The sequence below is a fragment of the Artemia franciscana genome, unplaced genomic scaffold (assembly GCF_032884065.1).
Source record: "Artemia franciscana unplaced genomic scaffold, ASM3288406v1 Scaffold_2006, whole genome shotgun sequence".
Classification (NCBI taxonomy): Eukaryota; Metazoa; Arthropoda; class Branchiopoda; order Anostraca; family Artemiidae; genus Artemia; species Artemia franciscana.
In genome coordinates, this window is record NW_027063061.1 from 1 (window position 1) to 6588 (window position 6588).

Below are 6588 nucleotides of genomic sequence, written 5' to 3' on the forward strand. Positions count from 1 at the left end.
GATTTTTTGGTCACTTGAAAATGACACTAGAACTTTTAATTTCTTCTAGAATGAGCCCTCTCTCGACATTTTAGGACCAATTGGTCGATATGATCACCCCAGGGAAACATAAAAGAAAAAAAAAAAAAAAAACAAATCAACACACATCTGTGATCTGTCTTCTGGCTAAAAAAAAACAACAAAAAACCACTATGTCCAATTCGTTTATAAGATTTACTCCTTCAGGTAAAGTTAAATTTGATATGTACCGCCATTCCTGCTCCAGCTTCGCCTTATTCCAATTACCAGATTCATAGTGCTCCTAGAATTTATGAAAACCAGGAACTCATAGCTCGTAGCTAGAGCTTGGAGTCAGGAACTGGATGAGGTTGAAGATCTTGTCGGAGAAGAGAAAAAGATCAAGAATTGGCTTAATAGCTTCAATGTAAAAGTCTCTTGAGGAACGACGAATTCAGAGACTTTCGGCTACGAAACGGCCATCAACAACTTTCTTTGTTTCCAGTCCAAAAAGGAAATCCAAAAAGGAAAAAGGATTAGTCACTTACTTAAATTCTCCCACGTCTGGGAGGTGAATAGGGCAGTGACGGTTGACCTATAACTTGACCGATCTTGTGTCAAAGATAAATAAAAAAAAACAAGTTTTTTCAACTGAAAGTAAGGAGCGACATTAAAACTTAAAACGAACAGAAATTACTTCGTATATGAAAGGGGCTGCTTCCTCATCAACGCCCCGCTCTTTACGCTAAAGTTTGACTCTTTCTCTCAACTCTTCTTTTTAAAACAGTAAAAAACTTTAGCGTAAAGAGCGGGGCATTGATTAAAGTAACTGACACTCTGTGATATTTTTAGCAAAGCTTAATGTTTTAGGGATAAAAAACTTAAAATTTGTTCGGCATGGGGAAATAGCTAGGATGTTGGGAAACTTGTTCTCGACCCCTGGAGGGATGTGTAATGGTATTTTCCATACTAAAAAGTTGTTTCTCTTTAGTTTAATGAAGGAAAAAACTAGGACTCTCTCGATAGTTTTGAGGAGCTTTGCGGAGCCCCAAGCCTCCAAAGACATAGGCTTTTCACCGAGCTTTAACGGTAGAAAGCTTATTTCATTTTGGTATGGTCATTCCATTTTTCTAGAGAATAACTCTGTGTTGTTAAAATAATTTTTTTTTAGATAATCCGTTTTTTAGAGATATTTTTCTTGACTGTTCTTTCTGGGGGTATTTTTCGATCTTTCTGGGGATAACTTGAAATATTGCCCTTTGTTATTTTTTCAAGAAAACTTCCCCACATGAACAGCATTTTAGAAGCGTTTCACTGTTTAAGTAGGGCAATGTTCCTGCCTATAGGGTGGGGATTTAAGGACCCTAGTCCTCAGATTAACAATATATAATTTTTCAGTCTAATTTATATTCCTTTTTAATGGTAATAATATATTTCCTTTCACGATATTATCATAAATATTTCAAGGGAAGAACAATTTATTCTTTTTTTTTTCAACCCGGCAATGAGGATCCGGTATGGATCAAGCAACTATTCATCGATTTCTTTGTCGAGAATGCAGCACCTCTGGAAGCCTACACCCCCAAAAGAAGTTTTGTAAGACTCATAATTTCAATGGGGGGACTTTGTAATTACTGAAGCGTAAAGGAGGCAATTGTAAGTAATTTCTAGCTCTTAAATTCTTAGCTGGTAGAATACCTTCACCAAGGCTGAACTGCCATTTGGCTCCATTTAGGGACTCATTACTGGGTCTTAAATCTTTAGTTGGTAGTATGGGGTTTCCATATAACAACGGTTACTTTAACCCTCCAAAATTCGCAAACTCATAATATTTTCTATTTCAGCCTAATGTATTCTTTTTAGGGTGAAATTGAAAAATTTTCAAAGGGCTATTAACCTCTTTTTGTTTTATTAAGGTTCGTATACCTATAAAATATCATCATGTCAAGGGGCCTACAACCTCTTGGAGGATATTCAAATATTAATAGAGTTAGAACAGGCCCCATAGGAAAGTGAACTTGAGGTGGATTTTATTGCAAGGATGAATCTAAATAGTGTAATTCTCCCATTTTCGATCAAGAAAAGGTTTTACAGTATCTCGACAAAAGAATGGGTTAATCAACTACCACTTGGTTAGATTGAGAAAGTACCCACCCAAAACAGTGACCACAATGAGGGGGAGCGAGACAAAGTGGGATCAGCTCATTCCCTGTGTTACCGAAGTTTTACCTGGTTGACATTGCCTTTTGCAACCCTTATGTCCTTAAGGCTGAGTTTGGAAGCACCTTGAACATCCTTACATGTGATAGTATTCAAATGGATCTATTTGACCTAATCCACTCCCATGAAAGCAAGATTATGGCCTTTCTCAAAAATCAGATTCGGGGGGCTGGAGGTAGGGATAGCGTAAAAGCACCTACCGCTCATAAGAAATATTTCTCGAATGAAATATTACGTGAAGTATACTCACACTACATGCAAATGGAAATGCAGACGCTTCACCCGGGATTGCAAAATTTTGAGGGCGTTTTTTCAGAGTAGGTGGGTTTTATTTTTAATAGGGTGGAAAATTTAATAAGATGGGCAGCTATTCAGTGGTTTCGTTTATTGAAAGTCTGGATTTTAATTCAACTAAGTTTAGAGATTAATTTGTTTGAAGAGGCAGGAAGGAGAAGGGGGATGTAAAATGTAATGTTGATTTGAAGGATTGTAGAGGTGTACAGCGCTTTTCTTTTGATACGGGTTAAGAGTGATTTAAGTACGCGGTCCTTGATCCAGGGCAGAAAGCTGCGGCAAATGATACTATTCAAACACTTTTGGACACTTTGGCTGTTAATGGGAATTGGGAGGGGGCATAGTTACCCAAAAGAGATTTTAACTGTTTAAAGGGGCCTTATCCTGTGACACTTAAGGGGATAGATATATTAGAGAGAGCCTATAAACATTTAAATATTGGTCATACAGTTTTACAGCAAGATACAGAATATGAAGAGGGTGAACTTAGAGATAAATAGGGGGCAATAAATTCAGTGAGGGCTTCATCCATTGAATCGATGAAACACTGGTTGTGGCTTCTTTATGAGCCTCCCAGTGAACCTGATGGGACTGGAATTTTTTTTTTTAATTCTACATATTACTTGGGTTTCAACTGAGGGTACAAAGAGGTTACTTGCTGCTATTATTCATTGTGTCAGTCTAGATTTCGTACCAAATTAAAATTGAAACACCAGCGTTATGGGTACCAATCGTGGAAACAGTTTCGGGTGACGATGCCATCTTGCGTTTCAGGACTTTCTGAAATTTACTTTTGCCGATTGACAAGGTAGCATTAGGCATCGAAGAAAAACTCATGAATGTGTGCAATTCATTTAACTCGAATCGTCTTAAAGAATATGAAGGCATTGTAGTCTCTTATGCTCATGCGCAATGGGACTCGAGTAATACAATGCAATTGGTAAAGGTATTTGAGACACCGGATGAGGAAGATTGTTTAGGCGCAGATATGGTTTCACTGATTAAAACAGCCAATAAGTCAATTTCACGGCTACACAAAGTAAGCAATCCAGTGACTCTATTACCACAGGATGAATTTGTAATTGAAAATAAAGGAATACAGTGGGTATGTGATTGAAAATTTTTCGAGGATAGAGTGGGAAATGTTTGTCTGCGACTATGATCATTTAAGTAATCTAATTTTTGGGGGGATGGGAGCAACTTTCATGGATTGGCACATAAACCTTGAAATTTAAATTTTAAGCAACAATACTTTCTACCGGTCAACTTGAATAGTTCCAAGAATATTTTAAAATCATATTACCAGCGTTGGCGAATTTGCAAAAAGGTGAAGTTGCAAATGTTGCATGGGTAGAGGGATGTTTTTCATATAATATCATACCCAAATAATCTGAGAAGTTGTTTCTCTTACAATTCAAATGGAAAACAGTTTAGAATAATAACAATAAATAATATTTTTTTTTCTTCGTTAAGACAATTAATTGAAGTAAAAAAGCAACGATTTTAATGGTTTCCCCCTCATTAAACAGCGCTTTCAAGAGAATGAAATGTATCATTTATTAACGACGAAGGGCAAAACCTTGTATGAAAATTCACTCTTTTTAAGTCATATTGATCTTTACTTTAAGGACCCACTTAACAAGTCCTGGCTCTAGCTCCACCTTCCCACGGTTAGCTTTTACCTGGCAATTTTTAATGTCAACGAAAGAGTTATTGAGCTAAAACAATTTTGCCTCTCAGTTTCAGCTTCCCTTAGAACACTGAAATGCCACTCGGCAATGACATTTGACAATGGCAGTGAAAAAAGCACTATGTCATTTTCAGGACGTTTGGAAACATGACTCCCCCTGTAGAAGATTTAATTGTAGGATTATGGCGTTAATAGACCACTATGTCCAATTCGTTGGCAAGATTTACTCCTTCAGTTAAAGATAAATTTGATATGGACCGCCATTCCTGCTCCAGCTTCGCCTTATTCCAAATACCAGATTCATAGTGCTCCAAGAATTTAGGAAAACCAGGAACTCTTAGCTCGTAGCTAGAGCTTTGAGTCAAGAACTGGATGAGGTTGTAGATCTTGTCGGAGAAGAGAAAATGATCAAGAGTTGGTTTGATAGCTTCAATGTAAAAGTCTCCTGAGGAGCGATGAATTCGGAGACTTTCGGCTACGAAACGGAAATCAACAACTTCCTTCGTTTCCAGCCCCGAAAGGAAATCCTGGGGTCCACCACCATAAATCGCTTTTGTAGATAGATTTTCAAGAACTGAAGTAAGGGTTTTTGTGCCTGAAACATGATATTATTATCAAAGAGTTCGTGGTAACGAACTGTAGTAAGGAGCGAACCGGCTCAATAGTAAACGAAACTCTAAAAGACGGAATTTTGATGCTAAAAGATACATCGAAAGAATCAGATTTTTATGCTGATTTTAAATTTATAAGTTTCATCATATTTAGTGTTTGTTATCAAAAGTTACGAGCCTTAACGTAAATCATACCATCGCATTCAGCGTATCAGAGAACCCCATAGAAAAAATTTCAAGCTCCTATCTACAAAAATGTGGAATTTCGTATTTTTTGCCAGAACACAGATCACGGGTGCGGTTTATTTTATTTTTTTTTTTTTTTCTTGTCCCCAGGGGTCATCGTATCGACAAAATGGTCCTAAAATATCGCAAGAGGGCTCATTCTAAAGGAAACGGAAAGTTCTAGTGCCCTTTTTAAGTGACCGAAAAATTGGAGGGCACCTAGGCCCCCTCCCACGCTCATTTTTTCCCAAAGCCAACGGATCAAAATTTTGAGATAGCCATTTTGTTCCGTATAGTCGAAAACTATAAAAACATTTCTTTGGGGAAGATTTACTCCCCCGCAGTCCCTGGCGGAGGGGCTGCAAGTTATAAGCTTTGACTATTGTTTAGATACAGTAATAGTTTTTGGGAAGTATACAGACGTTTTCAGGGGGATTTTTTGGTTTGGGGCTGGGATTGAGGGGAGGGAGCTATATGGGAGGATGTTTCCTTGGAGAAATATGTCACGGGGGAGAGAAATTCGATGAAAAGGGCGCAGGATTATCTAGCATTAATATAAAAAAACAATGAAAAAATAAACATGAAAAAGTTTTTTCAATTGAGAGGAATGAGTAACATTGCAACTTAAAACGAAAATAGATTATTACGCATATGAGGGGCTCTAAAAATACGTTAGCATAAAGAGCGAGGTATTTAGGAGGAGGTAAATACCTCGCTCTTTATGCTGAAGTATTTTTAGTAATTTCAACTATTTATTCTACGGCCTTTCTGATTCAGGGGTCATTCTTAAAGAATTGGGACAAAACTTAAGATTTAGTGCAAAGAGTGAGGTATTAACGAGGGGACAAACCCCCCCCCCCAATATACATGATAAAAATATTATAATATAAAAGTTTGTTTCGTAAGTGAATCCTTAAGTTACGTATATTTTTTACTAACAAAAATGTTCGTTAAAAATTAAAAGTTCCAGTTGCCTTTTTAAGTAATCGAAAAATTGGAGGGCAACTAGGCCTCCTTCCCCAACCCTTATTTCTCAAAATCGTCTAATCAAAACTAAGAGAAAGCCATTTAGCCAAAAAAAAGAATTAATATGTAAATTTCATTTTAATAATTTACGTACGGAGAGCCAAAATCAAACATGCATTAATTCAAAAACGTTCAGGAATTAAATAAAAAAAAACTATTTTTTAAAACTGAAAGTAAGGAGCGACATTGAAACTTAAGACGAACAGAAATTACTCCGTATATGAATTGAGTTGTCCCCTCCGCAATCCATCGATCTTTACTCTAAAGTTTGACTCTTTGCCACAATTCTACTTTTTAAAACAATTGAAAACTTTAGCGTAACGAGCGAGGGATTGCGGAGGGGACAAATCATTTCATATACGGAGTAATTTCTGTTCGTTTTAAGTTTCAATGTCGCTCCTTACTTTCAGTTAAAAAAAACTAGTTTTTTTATTTAATTGTATATAAGGCTGACAACTTAAGCTAATTCTAACTTTCTTAAATGACCAAATTAAAAAGAATTTTTAACCATTTTGTTTCATAAGA